The sequence below is a fragment of the Pongo abelii genome, chromosome 15, assembly GCF_028885655.2.
Source record: "Pongo abelii isolate AG06213 chromosome 15, NHGRI_mPonAbe1-v2.0_pri, whole genome shotgun sequence".
In the NCBI taxonomy this organism is placed as follows: domain Eukaryota; kingdom Metazoa; phylum Chordata; class Mammalia; order Primates; family Hominidae; genus Pongo; species Pongo abelii.
In genome coordinates this window covers 32,312,162-32,339,123 of record NC_072000.2, presented here as the reverse complement: position 1 = coordinate 32,339,123, position 26,962 = coordinate 32,312,162, and the positions used below count along the sequence as shown (strand labels likewise).

Here is a 26,962-nt window from a genome sequence, read left to right as displayed (position 1 = left end):
AATTACTTCATCTTTCCAGTTTTTTCTTAATCTGGAAAATAAGTGGCCTGCAATCACTAATATATAAAATATCATTCATTCATCAAATTCCCAACAACACTACCACTAAAATATAACTTTAAAAACCATAAGAATCTGTAGAAAAAATTTTTGGGGAGGTGGGGGGGGAAGCAGGAAGAAAATCTCATTCAAACAGCAGCAGCGACATCTAGTGCCCATAATGCTCAATAGTAGCAGTGAAGGTGTGGAATAGTTTACTGAGTTTTTGGAGGAGAGAGCCATGGAGGGTTTTCTAATAAATCTTGATTGTCTGTCGGGCAAACAATAGTCTTTTGATAATAAAAAAAAATTCTAAGCTTTGATTATGGTAATAAGACATAGAGAGACAACGGTTTTTACCTCAAATCTGCACATAGGGCAATTAAAGTTTGTTATGAGTATTCTTCCAATGCTTTAAATTCCTTGTCAAGGAACTGGTTCTAAAAAGTAATTTTATTTTGAGGGGGGTTTCAATTTATTTACCTAATTTTCAAAATTACCACTAAATGTGTTTCTACACAAATACTTAACAAAATTGGAAAAAAAGAAATTTTTGATATTTTCTTTCATCTGAACTAACCACTTTGATTGGAGATAATTATCTAGTGAATATCAGGGAACATACTAAAAATAACACTATGTTTTAAGTAATCACATATATGCCCTGTCTATATTACCTTGGCTGAAAATATTTTAGAATTCAAAGAAATGGAATTCCTATATCTATATGGATTCTGTTTCTTCTTCTTACAGCAAAGATTAAATGAACTATCTGAGCACAGGAAAAATCTTAGCAATGGCAGACTGCAGAGCCCCAAACCTTTCAGAATAACAATTTCAGCATTTGCTTGGCATTTAACATGTTAGAGAGAGAGAGAGTAGACCTCTTCTCATTCCCTGTGACTGTAAGCTGGCCATGTGCGTGGGTGTAGTTTGTGCATGCACTTGCTGAAGTTTGTGTTTAATTTCCTAATAGCAAAGCAGCTGATGACTACTGGAATATGGATTCATGTTTTGTAACTTTAAGGGAAACCAATTTCGTTTATTCTACTTTATTTTTCACCAATATTTCCTAGATTTTACTATAAAATTTGGTCACTGGCATGCTATCTAGCTAGTTCTAGAATAGTAAGATAAATACACAAGTTGTTAACACTTGGGGGAACTTGAGGTAGTCACAACACTTCTCTTGAACCTTAGTTTTCTTATGCACAAAATCAGAAAGTTGAATCTGCTATCCCTTATAATTCAAAAGATTTTTAAGTCAATAAATCATCAATCTTCATTTGAGAAGACTCTCTCTGGTGTCTTCATTGTTATTTGCAACTCTTCCGTATCACTCCTGAGTTCTCTAGTTAGGCATCTCATCAGAATTGAGAATTGATGAGCCAGCCCTCCATCTTCTCTATCTTCCTGTCTTGTTCTTTCCCTTTTTCTGCTTTTAAAAATAACAAAAATCTCAGACACTCTAGTCACCATTTACTAACTCATTGGCATGCACTCAGCTCTCCCTTGCTATCCATCCAGAAAAATCATAATGTGAGATAGGACCAAACTGAACACAAAGCTGAGGCAGCTGTATTCAAGTTTTCTAACATGTTCCCATATCCTCATGGTGATGATTAATTATTATTATTATTATTATTATTTTTAGGAACCAGAGCCAAAGTATTCTGGCTGCAAATAGCCCACATTTTTCTCTCTGCTTCTGTGTCCCTGTGAATAAATTTCTTCAGGAGGATGCAATAAAATGTCTCCAAATTCAATCTGACTAGGAACCTCATTACACACTTTTAGCAATAAGAGTGTTCACAGAAGGCAAATATCACTCTGTGATGCAAATATGATCAGCATTTAATATAGACCTCAGGGAAGCTGAAGACACACACATACACCCCCCCACACACACATGCATGCGTATGTGTGTTTGTGTGTATATATATACACACATATATGTATATATGTATGTATATGGAGTATCATATCTACATTGACCTGGATTGATAGAAAAAAGCAAGTTCATTACAGGGAAAATTCTAAATATATCAAAGGTTTCTTTCTTAGATGCCCTTTTGTTGTTCCCTAAAACACTTCTTACTCTTCCTACTACTTGGACTTTTATTTAAAATTCCTTATGCTGTGTAAAGTTCACAAGACATGTTTTCTTCTGTAGATTTTTCACAGACCTCATAAACACAGGTATTATTCTATTTTAGAAGTGAGGAGGCTGACCCAGACAGACTAAATTACTTGCTTAAGATCACTCCACTAGGAAGACACAGAAAAGGAGTGTGTGTGAATCCTGGCTTTGGGCAGGCTGCAACTTACACTTGGTCATTTTTAGGGTTGGAGCATTCACACTGGGAAACAAGGGGATTGGCTGAGGCTGTTCATTAAACTTCACCAGGATTCCACCGCATATATTTGAGAAATCTCAACTTTTAAATGTTTGCTACTCCTCATTCATGTATGATTTTCTCCTCTTAACACTAACAATTTTATATTCTTTCAAGCATTGTACTCTAAACATTTTTGTTAATTATCTTGGAAACTAAGATTTTAGAGTTCGAGGGAATCTAAGATATTTTGTGATTCAGCAGCTCTGGAGTAAGATGATTGTCCGAATCAATGGCTCCTGAGAACTGTGTGAAATGGGAGTCCAAATTATTTTGAGTTCTCTGGTGTTGCTTCCTACCCATCTCCCTGGATTTTTGGCTTTATGCATTAATACATTTGGTTACTCCATTCTTGCTGGCCACCATGTGGACTAGTTTTCCAAGCGGCTGCATTTTCAGCAGCACACTGTGGACCTAGCCAAGCACTCTACTCTCAGCTGAGAGCTGTTAAGCCTTCCTGGATCTATTTTTTCTCAAGTAGCTCTCTGCTGCCCTCAACTGGTGTTCAGCCACCAGAGCTAGCTAGCCTTCAGCATTTACACGAATTCACTGTACCCTGGCTTCAAGTCAGATATGGGAGCGTCATTAACCACACTGTATGGCTTTTATAGCATGGAAAAATAGAACCCAGGCCCATTCACGTCCACTTATGCCCCAGGTTCTCACTTTCTACAAGTTTGCAGATGGGCCATGAAGAAGAATATCTGATTTTCTCATATGTGTGCTAGAGTATTTGGAAGGGCTTACGTGAAAATGTAAACTTTTTCTTTAATTATCAAATTGAGATACACTTCAGCTGATAGACCAAATTTTTGAACATGTTGTAGTTAGTCTTAAGAAATATGAAACATTTTGTCTTTGGTGTAAACAAGATATAGAGAATCATATGAAACCCATGAATTACTTGTAAACTTTCTCATTTATTCAATAAATACATATTGGACACATACTGTACGCTAGACATTATTATTGGTGCTAAGAATATAGCATTGGATAATGGAGGCAAACACCTCTTCTGCCTTTATTAAGCTAACTTCCCAGTTAAGGAAAATAGACATTAAACAAGTAAATAAGTAAAATACATTTTAAGGGAATGTAACATTCCCATATCTATTTCCTACCCCAAGTACTGTAGCGATTCCATATATTTTTTTTTTCTTTCTCTCTTTTTTTTTTTTTTTTTTTTGGGACGGAGTCTCGCTCTGCTGCCCAGGCTGGAGTGCAGTGGTGCGATCTGGGCTCACTGCAAGCTCCGCCTCCCGGGTTCATGCCATTTTCCTGCCTCAGCCTCCCGAGTAGCTGGGACTACAGGCGCCCGCCACCACGCCCGGCTAATTTTTTGTATTTTTGGTAGAGACGGGGTTTCACTGTGTTAGCCAGCATGGTCTCGATTTCCTGACCTCGTGATCCACCCACCTTGGCCTCCCAAAGTGCTGGGATTACAGGCTTGAACCACCGCGCCCAGCCGCGATTCCATGTTTTTAAGAACATTTGTAGTAAAGTTAAAGAGGCATAACTAGAGTTTATACAGGGACCATGCATGCTATAAATATTGGATGTGTTATTTATTGATGAATTCATAAATTTCTTGTGACTGTAGTGTAGATATATAGAAGTGTTTGATGCAGATGAGTGTTTGAACCTTTCAGCTGAAGAGACGTTTTGTTTGTTGATTCTATACCAATCTCTCCTGTTGAATTGCCTTGTGGTTGGAATATCACTTTGTCACCCCTTGTAATAGCTGCCACTGAATAGCAGCTGCTATTGCTACTGTTGATGATGGTCTCTGGTTATTCTCTTTACTTTTGTCTTTGTTTTTATTCTGTTCTCTTACTGTGTCTTTTGCTTTTTCAAACTCTGATAGATACCACTGACCAAATAGAATAAGTTTTCCCTTTCTTATGTGGTGGAACTACCAATCATAACTAGGGAGGTTTAATCACCTGATCTTCTTTTCACTACCAGGTCTATTTGAAATGGGTATTTGTCCTAGGTAAAATGCAGCTGATTTGGAAGAAACCAAAATATTAATCAAATAATAACCAAGTGGTAGTGGCAATTACAGATACACAGCTTCTAAGTAATATATTTGTATTTAAATAAATAAAATAGTCCAAATTCTGAAAGAAAAAAAAACCCTATAATATAAAACTGATTTTGAGTTGCTGGGTGATAAGCTTCATCCTTGCCGTGAATAATTTTTCTGTGTGGAACTTTCCAGTTTTGTTTTTATGATGCTTCTGCTAGGCAGACATGACACCATCTCACTGAACCATGTAGATCAGCACAGGGTTAAGAATATGACGTACCTATCCTTATATGAGTTAGAAATGTTAATATTTATCAACACATTTCTTGAAATAGCTTTAATTTTTGTTTACTTCTGATTTTATATATCACAGACTTGCTGTAAAAAATTTCTAGTATATTATAAAGAAGATAATAAATATAAATCATCTATTAAAGTAAAACCTATATTCTAAATAATTTGGATCATCTTGTGGGTATATTTTGTGTTCAGCCTTTTGTTCATTATTGTTATATTGTGAGCATTTCCACGTAACTATTTTTAAAACCTATAGTTACAAATATCTATATTAACTTATGGATAATGATAAACAATTTAACCACTGTCCATTAACCATTGCTTCACATTTAGGTGGTTTCTAATTTTTCATTATTAAAATGACTTGAGATATATATCTTTGCACATAAACTTTTTCTCCAACTTTGATTATTTATAATAGATTTTTTAAGTGCAAGGGTTTTTTTATTTTTATTTTTATTTTTATTATTTTTTTTTGGTGGGGAGGGGTCACATAATATGAATTTGTAATAAACAGTTACCATATATTGGTGAATTGTATTTCTTTAAAATTACATTACTGTGGCCAGGCATGGTGGCTCACACCTGTAATCCCAGCACTTTGGGAGACCGAGGCAGGTGGGTCATCTGGGGTCAGGAGTTCAAGACCAACCTGGCCAATGCGGCAAAACCCCAACCCTACTAAAAATACAAAAATTAGCCAGGTGTAGGGGTCTATGCCTGTAATCCCAGCTATCAGGAGGCTGAGGCAGGAGGATCCCTTGAACCCAGGAGGCAGAGGGTGCAGTGAGCTGATACAGTGCCACTGCACTCCAGCCTGGGCAACAGAGCGAGACTCCGGCAACAACAACAACAACAGCAACAAAGATTGTATTAGTGTACATTTGCAGTGATCTATAAAAGTGACTGTTTTGACTGGGCGCGGTGGCTCACGCCTGTAATCCCAGCACTTTGAGAGGCTGAGGTGGGTGGATCACGAGGTCAGGAGATCCAGACCATCCTGGCTAACACAGTGAAAACCCGTCTCTACTAAAAATAGAAAAAATTAGCCAGGAGTGGTGGAACGTGCCTGTAGTCCCAGCTACTCAGCAGGCTTAGGCAGGAGAATCGCTTGAACCCGGGAGGCGGAGGTTGCAGTGAGCCAAGATTGCACCACTACACTCCAGCCTGGGCAACAGAGTGAGACTCTGTCTCAAAAAAAAAAAAAAAATAGTATCTGTCTTAATGAACCCTCACCAAATTTTAAATTTTCTTTTGCCAGTTTAAAAGGAGAAATATAATACCTATAACTAGCTTTAATGTACTTTTCTTTATGTACCAGCAAGATTGAAAGAAGTTTCTACAAATGTTTATTACATTTTAAATTTCATCTTTTATGATCTTTCTGTTGTCTTTTGTCCATTGTTTATTTGAATTTTTGTGCTATTGTTATTAATTTTAAGGGCTTTTCTAGATAAAAATATTAACCTTTTGTCATCTGGCTTAAATATCTTTTATAGTTTTTATTGGTCTTTTTAGCCTATTTACAATATTTAGTTATACACAAGTGTATGTTTTATGCATATTCAGATATTGAAAATGTAATGAAGTTGAAACTTAAAACCTGGGTTTGAATCTATCACTTTTTGTCTATGTGAACTTGAGTAAATTATTAAACCTCTGTACTTTATTTTTATTTGATATAAGATGGGGTTAATAATGCTAATTCTCTCATAATGTTTTCTGAGGATAAAATGTGTTAAATTTATAAGGAATATACTTCGAAGTGTACCAGGCAAATGGTAAGCCCAAAATTAAGATTGAACATTTTTATTATTGTTTACAGTATTCAAATTAAAAAATGCAAAAAGATTTTTATTACTTTAATGTTAGTATTTTAGATATCTAAAATAAGTTAAATATTAAGTAAAGTTTTATTAACTAAATATCAAATATAGCTAAGAATTTTTATACCTAGTTTGTTAAATTATATAAATGATTAACTTGAGTATTCTGAGGAAAAATACTATTATGTCTTATTCATGTACTTAATACTAGTTTTATTCGTTCATTTAAGAGATATTTGTTGAACTTTTACTACATGCCAGAAACTGTAGTTGAACAAGATAGTGAACAAATGGATGAAAACCTTTGCTTTTCTGCAATTGATGGAGAAACCATAACAAAATACATTAGTATCATGAAAAATATAATACAGAAGAATAAAGGAGATAAGAAGTGCAAAAAAAGTGCTTGCAATTTCAAATATGTTAGCCAGGGGAGATCACTGAGTGTATTAGTTTTCTATTGGTGCCTAACAAATTACTACACATTTAAGGCTTAAAATAACATAAATTTATTTTTTTCCAGTTTCTGTGGGTCAGATCAAGAGTCTAGACACAAACTACGTGGGTCCTTTGCTCAAAGACTTACAAAACTGAAATGAAGGTATTGACTGTGCTCTGGTTCTCATCTGGAATTCAGGTTGTTGATGGAATTTAGATCCTTGTGATTGTAGGACTGTGGCCTCTGTTTTCTTGCTGCCTCTCAACTAAGGTCACTCTCAGCTCCTATAGGACAGATCCATCCATCATAATCTGAATAGTCACCCTTTTGATTAGCTAAAGAAAGGAGTATTGGTGATCAATTGCATCAAATGTTGCTGATAGGCCAAGTAAAATGAGAAGAGAAAATTGACTGGATTTAGCAATATGAAGGTCATTGGTAATCATGAGGAGAACAGATTTGTTAGAATGGTGGAGATAAGAGCCTCTTGGGTGATGATTAAAAATGAATGGGAAGAAAAATTTGAGATAGTGTATAGACAGTTTATTGAGCAGGTTTGTGGAAAGGGAAGCAAGAGAAGAAACATTAGCTAGAGAGGAGGTGGAGCCAAGAGAGGGTTTTTTTAATGGGAGAAAAGTATGTTTAATTGCTGATGGAAATGATACAGTAGAGAGGTAAAAGTAGAGTCTGATGGCATAGGAGAGAAGGAGTAGAATTGCTGGAGGCATATGTTTGAGTAGGGAAGTGAGATGGGATCAAGTGCCCAAGTTGGAAGGGGTTGAACTTAGGTGGGAGTACTGATAGCCATCTTTCATTCCAGTGGGGACAGCAAAGTACATGGATTCTGTAAGTTGTGGGTATTCTCTTCTGATTACTTCAGCTTTCTCAATGGACTAGGAAGCAAGCTAAAACTGAGCGTGATAATAGAAGTGCTTGAAATATGAGTAGGAAAGATTAGGCATGAAAACACCATCAAGAAGAGTGGGAGAGTAAAAGACCAGGCAAATTTAATATGATTGCCAGGCAGTGTTAGGGACATACATGAAATGCATGGTTGTGAATGTAAATGAAACCAGTTTACATGCTGTATGTTTTCCTAAGTCATGTTAGTTTCAGGGCCTTCAGAACTAGCAAGACAGAAAATAATATGTAACCAGGGTTGTGATTCAGACAAATGACTCTGAACAAGACAGGTAACGGAATTGGGGATGAAAAAGGAGTCACTGCAATGATTGTTCATGGAATTTAAGCTGGTAAAAAGGGGGGAAAAAGGAGAGAAGGGGGAGAGAAAAGTGAAAAGCATAAATTGAAGACCTACCAAGCATTATGGTAAATTATTAGAATAAATTAATACAAGCTTTTCTTTAAAACTGGCTTTCTGATGACTCTAAGGCTGTACTGTATAAAGTAGACAGGTCAAGTGATCCTGAGCTTTAGCTCCTCATAAGCTGCAGGTAACTCCCATGACAATGACTTATTTTGACAAACTCAAAGCACTTTCATAGCTCCTATCCCTTGGTACACTTATGAAGGAGGCAAGGGCAGGAACTAATATCTTTGCTTTTTATATAGATGTAACATCTCTGTTTTATATGTAGATATGCAGAGGTAAGCGTAAAGAGAGGATCCCTGGACACAGTTTTTAATTTAATTTAATTTAATTTAATTTAATTTTATTTTATTTTATTTTTGAGATGGAGTCTTGCTCCGTCGCCAGGCTGGAGTGCAGTGGCATGATCTCAGCTCACTGCAATCTCTGCCTCCTGGGTTCAAGCGATTCTCCTGCCTCAGCCTCCTGAGTAGCTGGGACTACAGGCGTGTGCCACCATGCCCAGCTAATTTTTGTATTTTTAGTAGAGATGGGGTTTCACCATATTGGCCAGGATGGTCTTGATCTCTTGACCTGTGATCTGCCCACCTCAGCCTCCCAATGTGCTGGGATTACAGGCGTGAGCCACTGCGCCCGGCTGACACAGTTTTGTAATACACGAAGATGAAATTATTGCTAACTCAAATAACTGTTTCTCTGTGTGACTGCTTTCAGCTTCCTCAGTTCAAGCAACTCATGCTGCCCTACGGTTGTTCCACATTCCCCACTGCAATCTTCTTCTCAGGATTTTAGTCAGCAGCCATGCACTGTAATTTTCTCTTTTCCCAGGCTTCCTTCATTGAAAACTTCCTGTGAGGTTCTCAGTTCTATTGAGTAACCCATTAACCACTTTGGTAAATGAATTCCAACTTGACCTAAGTTCTTCATCTTGTTATCTGTCTTAGAGTGGTAGTTTTCAGTATGCTCTTCCCTCAACCCACAGTAAGAAACACAGGTTACATCATGACCTAGGTCACAAATACATGTATCTACATACACACATACACAGCTGAAACAAAAATTTTCCAAAATACCCTTATTACTTGTGATACACTCTGATAGTTTCTATTCTATTCTATTCTATTTAAAAACTTACTGGTTGAGACTCACTAAGCTATTTACCAACTACTAATGGTTGATGGACTGCAGTTTGACAATAAAAGGGGCTTTTGATGCTTATAATGCAGGTAGGCTATAATCATGGCTCATAACACATTTAAGTATTTTACAAAATAACTCCTAATTGAGACCTGATAGGATATGTGTATTTTAGTAGCTGAAAAGAGCTGGAAATTAGCAGTTAGTAGAAAGACTATAGAACTTCAAAAGACCCAAATCCTATACTTCATTCTAATACTTAATAACTTTGACATTGGTTTCTTACTCTACCATCTCTCATGTTCCGTCTATCTAAAATGGAGTTCAAAACACCTGCTAGGTGTAACCCTGAAATTTATTCTCAAGAGCAAGTGAACTGTAAGTAATGGAGGTTTATAAATAGCAAATGTAAGACTCTCTAATTTTATTTCTGGATTGAGTTTGTGTTGGAACTCTGAAAGTCAGACAAACCCTTCAAAAATAAGAATATTCCCTGTCACCAACTGCTTTGATTGATCTTAAGTTGCCATGTATTATTCAAATATGTTGAATTATTTGAATATTATATTGTTTCTTATGTATTCAAATAAAATTTATCAGAAAAATCTTTTAAACTTAAAAAATTATCTACTTGATATGATATGGTGTCTAAAACTTTTTATGCACTTTAATAGAAAATGAGTCATGGTTTTTTATTAGTTTTTGAGATAAATCCACACACCAACCTGGAAGGCATAGTTCTAATACAGCTGCTGTACACTTTCTTCACAGCTTATTTGTAATGTCATTAGTCATTGTTAGGTCTGTTAGTCAGAAGTTTCACATCTATAATGAGACTTACTTGTGGTCATCATTTTTAGTAATTATTTTAAAAAATGTTGACATACAATTTTGTGTGTTGAAATTCAGTTCTATTCACAGATTTCTCCTTCTGTTCTTCTGCAAATCAACATGGATAATCTCAAAATAACAGTGCCTCTCTACACTCCAAGCATTTTGGATCTGTCATCATATTAATATTTTGCCCTTTTACTATTTCCATTAATTAATTTTGCCCTTTAACTTTTACTGATCAATGTGGACCAAATTTTAATTGCAACATTGCTATGAAATAATACCAAATTAAAGCTGATAGTGTCATGCTGTGAGCTAGTGAGAGATATTAACATTTTTGAACACGATAAGTTGATTTAAAACCAGATGGACTTGTAACCAACTTCAGAATAATGTTCAAAATCTAGTTGTGAAGAATTTTAAATATTACATTAATGGTTCAAGTTTGGGGTGTCTGATAAAATGCTGGTGGCTTGGAAGCATGTAGCTTTACATTATCTCTATCCCATTATACTGTTATTAGAAAGTTAAAACATGAAATGATGTAAAGAAGGAATTCAGTAGTGTATCTGATAAATGTCTATTAATTCCCATAATGGATTTAAATATTAACTTTAATATAGATTGTGCAATATGGTTGATTATTTACTCATTAACTAAACATTTAATCATTATCTACTCTGTGCCAGATACTATATGAGATGATGAAGATAGAGTGTTGAATAAAATTTAGTTCCTACTCTAATGGGACTCAGAGTCTGGTGGAGGAGATGAACACATAGTCATATGTATAGCATAAAATCAGTGCCACACTGGAGGTATGTACTGGGTGGGTTCTATGGAAGTATAGAAGAAAGCCACTTGAGTCTTCAGATTGTTTCATGGAAGAAATGTCATTTAATCTCTGTCTTCAAAAATTATCTTAAAAATTTATCGATATTATACATGAAAATGTAATAATAATCAAATAATTTAGAAGAGCTTATGATAAAAATAACAGAACTATTTCTCTTCAACAGCTATTTGGATTCCTGGCTGTGAACTCTTTTAAACACCTTTTTTAAATTTTCTTTTTTTTTGAGACAGGGTCTCACTCTATCATCCAGCTTGGAGTGCAGTGGTGCGATCACAGCTCACTGCAGCCTCGACCTCATGGCTCAATTGATCCTCCCACCTCAGCCTCCCGATTAGCTGGCACCACAGGTGCAGCCCACCATACCTGGCTGATTAAAAAAAAATTGTAGAGACAGGGTTTTGCCATGTTGCCCAGGCTAGAGTTTTAAATACTTCGTTTGCATTTCTTTTTGTGATTCCTTCATGATGCTAATTATATTATAATTATTTTGGGTGGTTTAGAGTTATTTATCATTTCACGACTTCCACAGGTTACTTTTGTGATAATCGTAATACCCTAACACATTATGAGATATTATCATCCCCACTCTTTCATCCACCTTTTACCTCCCTTAGTTCCCACCATTTATTAGCTAAACTATTTTTATTTTATTAAGACTATTATAATTTGTACTTTGAAATTAAACAGCAACCAAATCTTTCACCCTTTCTCCATGAATTAAGTCTGGAAATTTACATTTTTATGACTATGCTGAGTCATGCATTGTGCTATGACAGAATACATTCTCTTTTCTCACTATCAGTTGCTTAAAACCATGCCAGAGATTTAATTTTTTTCCATTTGTATCATAGCCTTTTACACAACTTTCTTCCTTTATTTTTTTTAGGTTAGCCATCAACTTTTCTTTCTTTCTGTCTCTGTCTTTTTTGGCTTCACTATATTAGCACATTATTGTTTTAAAGAGGTAACGTGTCTTTATTGCGTTTTTCACACATTCTCCCACTGATTCTCAAATGGAGGTCTTTTCTCACATGCCTTCCTCCTGACACCATCCAGCCTACCTGCCATACAGGAATATCCTGCATTGCTTTCCTGGGTGTGACCGACACTTTTATCCTGTCTCTCCTCTTCTTTCTTCCCTTTATTCTCTTACTCCTTTTTTTTTCTTGTTTTGTTTCTTATTTTTCTTTATTTTCTTTAATTTCTTTATTTATTTTTTAAAAGGTATGTGGTAAATACATACCATATTAGCAAATGCTTTTATTCTGGTGTGTGTGTGTGTGTGTATGCATGTGTATCTGTATGCGTGTGATTGAACTGGGTATATCATTTTTAAGTCAAAAATATTTTCTCAAAAACTGTAAGATTTTGGTCTATTTTCTTAGCATTCAATGTTGGTGATAAGTTTAAACTAATCCTTTCTCTCTCTCTCTTTTTTTTTTAATAGAACCTGGGTCTCACTCTGTCCCCTAGGCTGGAATGCACTGGTGTGATCATGGCCCACTACAGCCTTGAGCTGCTGGACCCAAGTGATCCTCCCATCTCAGCTTCCCAAGTAGCTGGAACTACAGGTGTAAGCCACACCTGGCTAACTCATTTATTTTTAGATAACCTGTTTTTAATCTTGGAAGCTTTTATGATTATCTCTGGATAGGGGTCTTTACTATAATCATTCCACTTGGCATTTTTCACATTAAATTCTCATATCTTTCAACTTGGAAGTATTTGATTCTATCAGTTCTCTGTTGATTTCTTCTTCTTCATTTTCTGTATTCACGTTGTTTTTGGGTTTCTATTACTCAGATATGGGGCCTCCATACCGTTTCTATAGGTCTTTTATCTGTTCCCTCATGCTTTCTGACTCTGCATTTCTGCTTTACACTGTAGCAGAGTTCTCTACTTTATTTTCTAGATCTTTACTGTTAATTCCATTTAGTAGTTTGTTCTGCATTTTCCAGTTGTTAGAGATCTGTTATTATTCCTCATTTTTTGAAAACTTATTTCCTACATTCTTCTTAGTTACATATTAATTCTATTTTTGTGCATTTATGTTTTTATTTTAGTGCTGTCTCAGGAGAGAGAAGATGTATTGCTAAGACCTAGTATGAATTTGAGTCAGAACTATAAGCAGCAACAGGTTGTTTTAGGGTTAAAGTAACAAACTAGAAACAGTAGGGCCACAATTTGCTTTATTTATTTATTTATTTATTTTTTTGATGGAGCCTCAAATCTCACTCTGTCACTCAGGCTGGAGTACAGTGGTGCTATCTCAGCTCATTGCAACTTCTGCCTCCTGGGTTCAAGCGATTCTCCTGCTTAGCGCCCCCCCCAGAGTAGCTGGGAGTACAGGCACACACTACCATGCCCAGCTAATTTTTAATTTTTGGATTTTTGGATTTTTAGTAGAGATGGGGTTTCACCATGTTGTCCAGGCTGGTCTTGAACTCCTGCCCTCAAGTGATCTACCCTCCTTGGTCTCCCAAAGTGTTGGGATTACAGGCGTGAGCCACCGTGCCCAGCCTGCTGAAATAATTTCTAGGTGTCATATCATGGGGGGTCTTGTAGATACACTCTATTAAGGACACTGGACTTTTATCTTACAGGCACTGAATGTTCTAATTGTGAAAATAGTATGATCTTGTCAAAAAGATATATTTAAGGACTAGAGGCCAGGAGGACAGTTAGAAGCCTGTTGAAAGAATTTATGTTGGTGATAAAGATCTGATCCAAAGCAGAAAGATCAGAGAGAAGATGAGGCAGAAATAATAGAGATAGTACAGAATAAATTTCCAAAATTGAGTAAAAATATGAAGACAGGAAATGCTAAGAACCCCAAACAGGATAAAGGCAGAGAAAACCACATGTAGTCACATCACAATAAAACTTCCAAAAACCAAAGATGAAAAAAAGCAACCTTAAAAACAGCCAACAGATAATAAAACAATATATTTTACCTTCAAAGGAGCAAATAAAGGCAAAATAAGAGTGTTACCTTTCTTCTCAAAATGAATAATGAAATCCAGAAAATAATAGAATGATAATCCTAAAAATGCTAAAATAAAATATGGCACAGCTTATAATTAAAGTCTAGTTTCTGTCTACTTTTGCCTAATGTACTATGTCCCTGTTCATTAAGGCAATATTTTGTCTTAATGAAATGCCCCTGTTCATTAAGAAAATATAACAAAATACTTTATTCTCTTATAATTTTGTGGACCTGATGTCCATAAAATGCATCATTTAAATAGTTAATTTTGTAAGATGATGGGCTTGGCAGAGTAACTGAGATTTAAATCCTTGCTGTTTAATCTGTTCTAATTGGTTAAGGGTAATGCCCAATTTAGAAGCAAAAAGAGAAATTGCAGATTTGTTTTTAACTCCCTTCAGTTCTGAAGTTTAATAGTTTCAAAACCATCTCCTTTGTTATACTTACAATAAGAAAGTTGACTCTTAGATTAATTGTGGCAATATTTGATAAACATAATAATGCCAATATTTTGATGAAATGAAAATAATTGTGAATAGAAGGCTGTGTGTAATAAGGGGATTATAAAGACGTAGGTTCAGAGCAGACCTTTATTTATTTACTTAATAGGTGAGTACTTGTTCTGTTGCCTAGTAGAGTGCAGTGGCTATTCACAGGCATGACCATAGTGCACTACAGTCTCACTCCCAAATACTGGGACTACAGATGGGCACCACCACACCCAGCTGTAGAGTGGATCTTTTTTTTTTTTTTTACGAGACGGATTCTCACTCTGTCGCCCACGCTGGAGTGCAGTGGCGCGATCTCCACTCACTGCCAGCTCCGTCTCCCTGGTTCACGCCATTCTCCTGCCTCAGCCCCCTGAGTAGCTGGGACTACAGGCGCCCACCACCACGCCCAGCTAACTTTTTGCATTTTTAGTAGAGACGGGGTTTCACTGTGTTAGCCAGGATGGTCTCGATCTTCTGACCTCGTGATCCGCCCGCCTTGGCCTCCCAAAGTGCTGGGATTACAGGTGTGAGCCACCGCGCCTGGCTGAGTAGATCTTTTTAAGAACTGTGAGATAGCAAATATAGAATTAGGACTGTGCAATTTTATGTCCAGATAGACTATCATGAAAATAAAATTGATCTCCATGAGCTCTGGAGTTAGATTTCCTATGTAAAAACTCCAGCTCTTCAATTTACCAGCTGTGTGACCTTGGACAAGTTTCTTAATGAATCTGCATTTCACTTTCTGCATCTGTAAAACCTTTTAAAGATTGTGGCATAAATTTGTAAGCATACTTCAAATGTTAAGCCTTTATTATAATAATGAAAATTTGGCAAAACAAAGCTGATGCATTCATAGTAATTGTGTAATATATTAATATTTTGCTGGATTCTGGTATTTGGCTTAGGCAAAGGAAGTATCTGAAAATCTTTACATTTTATGTAATGTTAAAAGAATGAAAAGAAAAACAAAAAAAATTCTCAATATAGGCTAAGAATTTTGTTGACAGTCCACGTATATAATTTCCTTAACCCTAAAATTAATTTATAATGTAGGTGTTATTTTTTGTTATTTTACAGATGGGAAAACTGGCTTAGAGATGTTAAATATCCTGGATTATTGTCAGTTTAACAAAATAATTTCAGCTATCAATGATCAAGTGGGATAAATTTCAGAGGAAGAAACTGAGCTCCTTGCATAAGTCCTAGAAGAAACATAAAAGGTGGTTAACTGCCTCCATATAAAGCTGATTTTTTAAAAAAAACTTTTATTTTAGGTTTAGGGGTACATATATGGAGTTGTTATACAGATAAATTGTGTATCATGGGGGTTTGGTGTACAGATTATTTAATCACCCCGGTAATAAGCATAGGACCTGATAGGTAGTTTTCCAATCTTCTTCCTCCTCTCACCTCACCCTCAAGTAGGCACCGGTGTCTGTTGTTCCCTTCTTTGTGTCCATGTATACCCAATGTTTAGCCAATTCTAGACTGTAGATTTAATCATGTATCTCCTGTTAACAATGCTGTGTTGCTCCCTTCTTTGGCTATTTCAACTATCTGCTGATTTCTTTTCTTTTTACTACTATTTCATTTGCAGTGGAGCCAACCAATCCTAACAAAATTGAATAGTAGATAAATTATACCATTTCATCTGAAGAAATAACTGTCTCATTTTTACTTTTTCTCTTACTCTATCCTCTACTAAAAACTGTTTTCAGATGAACTTCTGAAACCAATCATTTATAACTGGATATAAATTCAAATTGTTTTTACTTCTCAGAATATTATCTCAAGCTAACTTGAATTGGGTAATAAAAGACATTTTACTCTATTAAAGAAAAGCTAGGCATTTCCTGAAATATCAATTAGTTTGGAAGCAATTCACCTATATGTCATATGAACCCTAAAATAAAATAAAAAATCTAGACTGGTTATGTATATTTTCCTGTTGAAAAAGATCTAGATGATTTTTTAAAATGCCAAATGTTACTTTCTAATAAGTATTTTTTAAAAAGTTGGTCACCAGACTGCCCTAAGCAATAAGAGATTTCCAAATTTTTATATAAAGTGGAAATATGAAACCTAATTACGTACAACTGCTGTTCTACCATGTTTGGGCTACATTGGTAGGAATACCTGTTAGCTGTACATTTTCAAAGATTGCTTACACTTGGAGATATGAATGTTTGGCCACTCCCAGTTGGAGCCAGGCCTATATTGATCAAGGATAATGAAAGGAAGTACTGATGATGGTATTTCTTTGACAGTTTCAGTTAATAGGAAATATTAGTCTGAATTAGGGTGTAACAAAGGGAACAATGATTCAGTAAGTTAAAGAAGATAGAACTGGTTTTGTCCTTTACATAACAATCCAAATTGAGTGGTTCAATTCTGCTCCATGAAGTTATTCAGGAATTAAGGTTCTTTCCATTGATTGCAGTATTATCCTCTAGGACTGTCATCTTCTGCATGGCAGAGACAGGGTCAGCTGCCATTCCAGCTGGTGATAAGGGGAAAGATAACATGGAAGCATACACATGGTCCTAAGACTTAGGTCCATAACGGACACCTATCACATTAAATTCCATGGAGAAAAGAAGTGAACTATGAAAAGGAGGCTGGAATATTCCATTTAGTCTTGCATGCAGGAATAAAAGGAGAGTATCTTTTGGTAGACAGCTAATACTCTCCACTTTACGATTTGTGCTGTTTGTTGACCCTATTGAAGTTTCCTGATGATGTGCGGTCTTTTCTTTGTGAAAAGGATAAAGATTGATACGGTTTCTGAAAGGACCCTTAAATTGGAGGAATAATACCACCCTTATTTTTCTGTAGACTGTGTTTTACACCTGCCTATACTGTGAAAAATAATAATCTTTTATTGGATAAGAGTCTCTCCATTCTTATTTTCTTCAACTTATTTGGTCTCGGGAAAATAGGACCAATATTAAAGCTCTCTTGTGATTTACCTACGCCTTGTGAATCTGTTTCTAGTCAGTTTCACTTAGAAGGAAAAGGGCCAGATTCTACCTCTAATTCTGCAAGGAAAAATACATTCTTAGTAGATTGAAATACATTTTAATCTCCCCTTTTCCTGAATTAGATTCAAAAAGCTTTGTTTACTAAATAGCTTATAAAGTGTCCTCTTTTGAAATAACCCGTACAGATAACTTTGACAGGGAATTTACTAGGGAAATTAAACAAAGCTGCCTTTATTGTTAATGAATAATTCTTCAACTACAATTTAATATTAGATATACTATATTTAAAATGAAGAGAGTAATGTTCATTCTTGTAGGATAGTGATTATTTTCTAATTTTCTATTAGGACCACACTTATGTTTTGATGTAATGTTGGGTTTTGTATGTCACAAGTCTCCAGTAGATCCAGAAAGGCTGTTTTCACCTGTTACTATACTCACTTACTAGCTGATGTCTAAGTTTCTCTACTAGAAATTATTTATCTTGGCTTAAGGCTCTACCTTGCTAAAACCCAATTATCTGTGAAAAAATTAACCATTTAAACTTTATAATCATTTTATATTTTGTTCTAGCTGAATTTGTTGTTGAGTTTTTTGAAAATGAGCTAGCAGAATCCTTGAGGTGGCTGTGAGAGGGTCCACTGACCATGGAAATGAACACAAAAAGATTTTTGTTTAAAAGATGAATTTAATTTGTGAATTTTCTCTCCATTGTAGGAGAGAACTTTGAGTTCTGCCTGACTTACAGAGGAAAAAATAGAGCTGATCATGACCGTTATAAAAACGTATTATGTGCAAAAGATGTACATCATTCCCTGAATATTTTGGTTTTTATTTCAAATCAGAAAATTACTGTTGTTGCTTTAAATAAAGGACAGCATCATCGACAAAATCATCATGAATTGGAAATAGTGAAATTTAATTTTTATAAATCTGTGCTAAACATTTTAATGGAAATATATTTTTTTCATTCATGGCACTTTAATGAAAAATGTAGTGGTGATAAATTCAAACAATAAGTAAAATAAGATTTAAGTTACATGTGTTAGTAAGGATATTGATCTACTCTTGATATTCTGAAGCTATTAGCAGTCAAATGTTATCATTCATTTTCAGCCCTTGAGCTACTACTTAGTTTTCTACTTACCAGTTCTACCTTTTAAAAAATTGCAAACAACATGGCTGTATGATGAGGGAAGAGCTTTACCCCTATTTGGACAAAAAATAGGCCCTGCTTGTAAGATTACTTGAATGTTCAGGTCCTTGTAAGTTGTAAAGAATGAAGTTTAAAAATTTGTGTTAGGGGCCGGGAGCGGTGGCTCACTTCTGTAAACCCAGCACTTTGGGAGGCCGAGGTGGGAGGATCACGAGGTCAGGAGATCGAGACCATCCTGGCCAACATGGTGAAACCCCGTCTCTACTAAAAATACAAAAATTAGCTGGGCGTGGTGGTGCGCACCTATAGTCCCAGCTACTTGGTAGGCTGAAGCAGGAGAATCGCTTCAACCCAGGAGGCAGAAGTTGCAGTGAGCCAAGATCGCGCCACTGCACTCCAGCCTGGGTGACAGAGTGAGACTCCATCTCAAAAAAAAAAAAAAAAAATGTGTTAGGTACATTTTTTTATACTTTAAATTTGATTTAAGACATTACCATGACTACCAGTAACTCTACTGCTGTGAATCCTTGAAATTTAATGTTTAGATTTAGATCTAATAGATAACTATATTTTCAACTCTGTAAATGCTTAGTCATTTTATTAATGTTGCTATTTTCTAGTGCTTGTGTATAGTAGACAGTAAATAACTATTGAGTGGATGTCCAATAACTCTTTAATAGATTCATTTGTCATTTTAATTTGTAAGTAATTATTGATTCTTTTTCTTTAGGATACAGGCTAAACAAGAGTCAAAGGTAAGCCAAATGAGCTGGAGAACAGAGGAGAGATTAGACAAGGGCAAGTGTGTATAAGGTGGTAAAAGAGTACCCTGAGATAAATGTAAATGATGTGCAATAGAGGTATAAAGGATAGAGCACTTGTACACAGTTTGGCAATTTAGGAATGCCTCCAGTAGGATATGGCATTTGAGGTTGAACCTTGCAGGGTTTGTGTGGCTGAGTGGTGAATTGTGAGGATAGTCATGGCAGAGAGCACATTCTATAAAGATTAGAGCAAATACGGATATTTTCCATCTCTGACCTTGTATAGTTATTTTACAGCACTTGCATCACACTATGTTTTAATTGTTTTGTACTGTTTATACCTCTCATACCATCCACTAAATTATAAACTTCTTGAGGGCTATGTGTTAGTAAGTCTTGTATTTTCTGCTAAGTCTGTGAGTGCTCTGTATACATTAATATTTTTAAGAAATTACTTTATATCTTTCAAGTTATCAAAGATTTTATAGTTTTACTAATTACATTGAATTTAGTGATTAACAAATGAAATAGCTCCTTGAATAGGCTGGACAATCAAGCATTTCTAAAACAGCAGTTTAGAGCTGAGGCACTGGAGTTAGAATTGCCATCTTTAAATACTGGTTTAGCTATTGACTAACAGATCTTGACAATTTGTTAACCACAGTGGACTCAGTTTTCTTATCCATAAAAAGGGATAATATTCATATATACCTAATAGAGCTCCATGGTAGAATATAGATTGCTATAAATACTTTGCTACTCTTCCTTTTGAAAGATGGAGTCTAATAGTGATCCTTTTGAGTCTGGGCTGGCATTTGTGACACTCTTAACCAATAAACAATAATGGAAGTGATATTGTGAGATCTTTGAGGCTAGATCATATGAAGCTCTGAAGCTTTTGCTGATCTCTTTTTGAATGCTTCTCTTAAAAATCTTTCTGTTGGAGCCTTTAGCCACCACATAAGAAATTTGTCTATTCTGAACCTTTGGCCATCATATAAGAAGTTTGACTACTCTGAGACTCATGAGACATGGGATCTCATGCTGGAGAGCCTTGCGTGGATTCTCTGGTTAACATTACCAGCTGAGCTAAACTTTTTGGCCATTCCAGGCAAGGCATGAGACACGTGTGTTAAGCTTTCTGGTATCCTTTATAACAGCCCATCCACCAGGTGAATAGCATCTGGTGATCTCCGCTGACTTCATGTGTAGAACTAGTATCACCCATTGTAACCCAACTCAATTTCTTGACCCACTTTCATTAACCATAAAATGATGGTTGTTGTTTTAAGACACCAAGTTTTGGAGTAGTTTATTACATGGTGAAAAATAACTGGAACAGGCTGTTATGAAGATTAAATCATTTACTGTATATAAAACAGCACAGTGCTGGGCACATATTATGTATTCTATAAAAGTTATTGCTATTATGATATTATTACACCATAACTACAATTATAAAGTCTGCATTTGTGTGTGTCTGTGTATGTCATGTGTGTGTATGTTATTTGCAAGTACTGAGAAAATGAACTTGAAATGAAAGCCAATAATATGCTGCACTTTCATATAAGAGAAGCTTTAAGTCATTTTTTTAAAGATAGGGTCTGGCTATGTTGCCTAAGCTGGACTCAAACTCCTGGGCTCAAACAATCCTCCCCCTCGGCCTGCTGAGTAGCTGGGACTAAAGGTGCGCGGCACTATGCCTGGCTGCTTTAAGTCATTATTCTATAAAGAATTCTTTTCTTTTTTTCTTTCTTTTTTTTTTTCAAGATGGATTCTTGCTCTGTTGACCAGGCCGGAGTGCAGTGGCATGATCTCAGCTCACTGCAACCTCCGCCTCCCGGGTTCAAGCAATTCTCCTGCCTCAGTCTCCCGAGTATTGGGGACTACAGGCATGCACCACCATGTCTGCCTAATTTTTGTATTTTTAGTAGAGATGGGGCTTCACCATGTTGTCCAGGCTGATCTCGATCTCCTGACCTTGTGATCCACCCCCCTTGGCCTCCCATAGTGCTGGGATTATAGGCGTGAGCCAGAATTGTTATCTTTCCCTGACTAAGAATTAAATAATAAGTTTTTCTTCTTCAGGTTTTTTCTTTTTTTCTTTTCTTTTTTTTGGTCTTAGTGCCTTCTCATGTCACTCTATATTGCCCATCTGAACAGGCCATCTGACTGATCTTCACTACTTCCTTCGTTTCAGTTACCATAAATTCTTAATGAATTCTAAATATTTACTTTAGACCAACTTATTTTTGCATTTCAGATGTGAACATTCAACTGCTTACTGAAAATCGCCATCTTAATGTCCTAGAGGCACCTCCAGACCAACATAGTCAAAACTGAACCCCTTAGCTCCTTATCAAATTTCCTTATTTTAATTCACTATCCATTGTTGGTGTAAGTCAAAACCTAGGTTTTTAACAAGAAGTCTGGCTTAACATCACAAATCACATTGGCACATGTTCATTAAAATAGGATCTGGTCTAGGTAATTGAAAAGTTTAAGGCTTTCATAATGTAGCTTATATATCATGATACTGAACTGTGTTTTATGAAGCAATAATAATATAAATAATGTAGAAAATTTTATAAAGTGCCTGATATTTGGGATATGCTAAGAAAACTACAAAATTTTGGCACATCTTGGGATTTAAGCCTTTTCTATTATTTTTCTTGCTCTAGCTTATTGAAACTTGTGACTATAACCTTCCCATAAATTTTAATCTGAAGATATCAAATAGCCTTATAGACTTAATTTGTTTGCATGTTTCTTAATGCTTCGAAACCCGTGAAGTAATCAAGACTATTGCTTTTTCTAATTGGCACATAGCACCTTTTGTCTCCTCTCCATAGCATTGTCAAGAAAGACATTTTATTCTACACTAGCCATTTATGTCCAGTCCCACTAGTACTCAAAATCTTGAAATTTTAAATTAAATTTAATCAGGCTGTTGTACTGAATTATTTCCACTGTCCTAATGTCATTATGCTTCATATCATTTTAATTTATATTTAAGTACAATTTTTGTTTGTAATTTTTGGTACTCTGATCTTTAATACCTGGAAATAATTTTAGCAAAAATTTATGCGGTTTACATTTGGGAAATGGTTTATCTTTCTGTTGAAGATTCACAATATATGCTATCATACTTAAACTCTGAAAAGTAAAAGCTTGTGGAAAATTATACTTGTTTAGCTTGTTTAATCCAGCAGTTCCCATGGAATGTAAAAAATGAACAACATTTGTTATACTATTTACTATTTAGTTTGAGAGACCTGCAACTTTAAAATTGATACTCAGCTTCATGAATACCTTTTCTACTTCAGGGACTACATAAGAGAGGAAATCTTTCATTTGTAAACATTCTACTTTGTAGATAATATAGGAGTCTTTTTCCTTTTCTTAAATGGCTTCTCTCATTGCTCACCATTGCTTCAGATGATTTCCAAAATTCCTTGCTGATCAGTTTTAGGTGGGCTTGCTTTCTGAAGGTGAGTTTCTCTCTTTCCCCTGTCCCCATCCTTACATTGCCAAGTCTGTGTGTCCTCTTTCTTCTGCCTTTTTGCTTTCTTCCTTTCCTTTCTGACATTCTAGATTTTGTCTTGCTGATATTCTTTCAGCTTTATAGAATATTATTATTTTTGTGCTACCACAATGATTTTACAAGAAAACATGCATTAAGTGATAGCTGTTTACCTCAGGATGCTTCAGTTAACAAAGTATTTTACATAGATTTCCTTTAGTCTGAAATCTCTGTACTTCAGATGAGTTCCATCCCCTGACTTTTCAGATACACATCAGTTGTATTAAAACGAAGCATATCTGTAACATGCTTACAAGTATGTGCTAATGTAATAGCACTAAGAGAAGAATAGTATTTTGGCAGATAGATTTTTAATTAATTGCTTTAATAAAATCAGCTAAAACTCTATCCTCCGCACAGCATAGAACATGTACTTCAGTTTTTAGGTCAGCTCCTACAAGACAATTGACTGGCAAGGAAGTCAGTGCCCTTCATTACATGGATACAACAATATCAGAGAACTGTTAGAATAACTTAAACTTCTCTAATGAGCTTCAGAGCTTTAATGAGAAGATTTTCTATTCTTATGTGATTAATATTGCTCTGTGATAGAAAGAGAACTTTTTTTTTTCTAAAAGGAAATGTAGAGCAAAAGAGTTTAAGATAAATGATTAAGAGGAAGTTAAGAAGTGGTTAATCCCTTATAGCCCAAAGGGGCTTAATTATTGATAACTAGTAACTGCCACCAGCATAGGTAGGCTCTCCAAATAATCATTATAGCCTAGAATAAAGTAACAAAAACTATTTTTAAACTACCAGCATTTTAACCATTTATTTTCTGAATTCAGTCTATCAAGCAATTAGCTTAGACTGGCTATAAAATTGTGTGAGCTTGTGAACCTATGTTATAAGTTTAGAGACACTTATGATTCACGATTAGTCTTGAATATTTTTTCTATAAAAATAGTCCCAGTAAATCACTAAGTCAAAATGGACGAACTGGTTCGATGTATGTGTATGTGTGTGTCTAGGTACACAGCTGTGTGTGTGTGTGTAGGTGTGTAGCTGTGTGTGTGTCTACACACATTTTAAAAATCAACAGGTTAGCAGAAACAGGATGACGAAGGAAGAATGAGAAAAAGAGATAGTTATAAAGAGTCACTGATAATAAGCAAAACATTCTTAGGATATGTGGGCATATATAATCCGTGGCCTTTTTGTACAAATACATCTTTTTTGACATATTAGTTTCCATCGACATCAACCAAAGTAGATTTCAAAATGTCAAGCAGAAGTAGTGAGAAGTAAAAGTGACTGTAAAAGTAGTGGAAGTAGAAGCAGTGAAGATGTCGAGAAGTTTGTGAAAGAAGTAAAATAGAAGTAGATGGTCATCACATTTAAATAAAGGTTAGTCATGCACTTTGAACAGACACTGGTTAAAGATATTTAGGAAAATAGAATGGATTTTAAATTTTAATTGGGGAAGCTGATTGTAAAGAAGAAGGAATAAAAGCAAATACCAGAATAAAAACACTAGATAGGGAAACTATTTCATTATTGGTTTCAGCTATCTCCGAATGTGTTTAGGTTTCAACTTCAGCAGGAGACATCAGATTTATTCAGAAGAAGAGCTAAATTGATGATGGCATAATCCAGCTATGCTTTTTGAAGCTTATTGGGAAAGACATTCTCCTGTGTGCTGTCTTTTCACTCCCACCGGGCCACATAAGAATGGGCATGGAACCCTTCCTTACCAGTAGGTAAAGGGGCCCACACAGGAAGTACTGGGCTTATGGCCTACGTGGGAATATCTTTTGCTGTTTCGGATTCAATGTGTAGTTCTTTGTTCTGCTTAAGTGGGTGTTTCAATAGTCCTCAGACATGTCCTCTCCCCACAATTTTTTTTCAGATGCCATAGAGGAGAGGTCGAGGTCCTTCCACTGCAGCACCAAGTGGGGTGTATAAAGCCACAATGCCCGTGAGGGCTGTGGTGTGAGTCCGCTAGCCGTGAGAGACAGATGCATTACAAAGGGATGGATTTAGTGCACTCTTTCCTCTCTTACTGTGAGTAGATGCTGCAGTTCTTGAACCTGGTGTGTGTGTCTGTTGTCTGTTCTCAGAGACCTTGAATCATACACAGTTTTTTTTCACCCCGTGGGTGGCATTTACCTCCTTTTAACATGGGCTACATTCATGTAATATTCTGTCCTGCAGCAGCCAGTGAACGATGAAACAAAACTTCTTCCCGAGCCTCAATGAGGATTGTGCCATAGTTTGAAGGTAGGAGAATTTCAAGCCATTAATCGTCTATGAATACTGAATACCAGTGAGAATGGCTCCTTCAGGTCTATCAGCTTATTGCTGCTTCTATGTTATTCTTAGGCCAAAGAACAATGGTCAACCCAGCAATCAACTCAGTTTGGCTGATTTGTGCCTTTAGTCCAACCTTCTCAGTTGGACCACACAGCCATTCTTCTCTTCAATTTCAGGGTCTTTCCTTCGGGAATTCTGTCAGGAATAAGCAGCAAGTTTCCTACTGCTCTGGGTCCTCCTTAAACCCCTCTTATTTCATGTTCAGAGGAATGAACTCCACATCCTGTCTTAAACTCCACCTTCCTTCTATTATTTTTTTCATATTTGACATTGATACTCATTAAAACTAGAATCTGAATTATTACCACCAAAGATATTGTTTATCTCTTTTTTTGCACCAGAGAGCTTAATCTTTAAAATGTTCTATGAGAGATGGGAATGGTGTACTATCTTTCTAGTGTGGCAAAAGAAGAGAGAGTAACAAAATAATTGTGTTCATATTAAGATTATTTGAATATAAATTTTTTGCCAAATTTGTATTTAAGTGTCCATGTTATTTTTAATAATTGGATTGATATAAGTAGATCTTAAGAAATATAAAAAAAAAATTTTGTCAAATTGGAGTCAAGGAGGCATGGAAATTCTCTTCATTTGCAGTACTCCTAAATTTCTACTTATTCTGTGGTTGAATTTATATCAACAAAGAGAATTGGAGATTAAGGCAATTAATCAGAAATTTTAATTAAAAAAGGGATAGAAAAAATAAGTAAAATTTCCTATAGAATTCTAGGGTTTGACATCTACACAGATATATTCATTAGGTAGAATAATAAGTCTTTTCTTTGCTCTTATGAAAATATTGTTCTCTAATTGTCAATGAGCATAAAGTAAAATGAAGATAGATTATACAAATATCCTTATTGATTAAAAGTTTAAAATTGCCAGTGCCCAAGAAATATGCCTGAATTCAAGGATGTCTTATTGCAAAGAATATCTTACTGCAGTTTGTTTTTTTTCCTTACTGTAAATAAAGGGTCAACCAACAGCTAATAACTCACAACTGCATCTTTTCTTGTTAGAACATGTCACCCAGCACTTTTTGATTAGATGTTCTCAGATAATAGCTGGGGCAGATTGACCAAAGGAGAGCAATTTTTTTTTTAATCAGGATAACATAATGATTCCATCACAAACTTTAGAAAGGGCTATGGATATCACCAATTTTCTTTTTTTGTCTATTAATAGTGCTGTATCTTTAGTGGAATTGAAGACATGACCTTCTGCAGGTTTCAATACAACTTTATAAAAGGCCATAACAATGCCTTTAAAATCAAATCTATTAACTGTTCTACAGAGAAGCCAGTTTTCTAGTAACTTGGCCATAACTTAAAGACAGGGACCCTGAAAACACAAAGCATCTGCCTGAAATCTGCATTATCTCCCTGACTAGATTCAGCAATCTTGGCTCTTCTCTGCATTTAAGTCATTTTGTGTACATCAATTTCTTCACCTATGAAAGAAGAGAGTTGTCCAACATGTTCTGATGTTCTTTCAGTTCTGAC

General features: G+C 35.5%; 1 long non-coding RNA gene across 1 annotated transcript in view; it reads left to right on the top strand.

Annotated features, from left to right (window-relative positions):
• Positions 1-25,865, top strand: part of LOC129049733 (uncharacterized) — a 37,967-nt gene extending 12,102 nt beyond the window's left edge. Inside the window, exons 3-4 of the long non-coding RNA XR_008513020.2 lie at positions 24,997-25,151; positions 25,302-25,865. This is a non-coding gene — a long non-coding RNA (uncharacterized LOC129049733). The remainder of the gene's footprint in view (positions 1-24,996; positions 25,152-25,301) is intronic.
• The last annotated feature ends 1,097 nt before the right edge of the window (positions 25,866-26,962 follow it).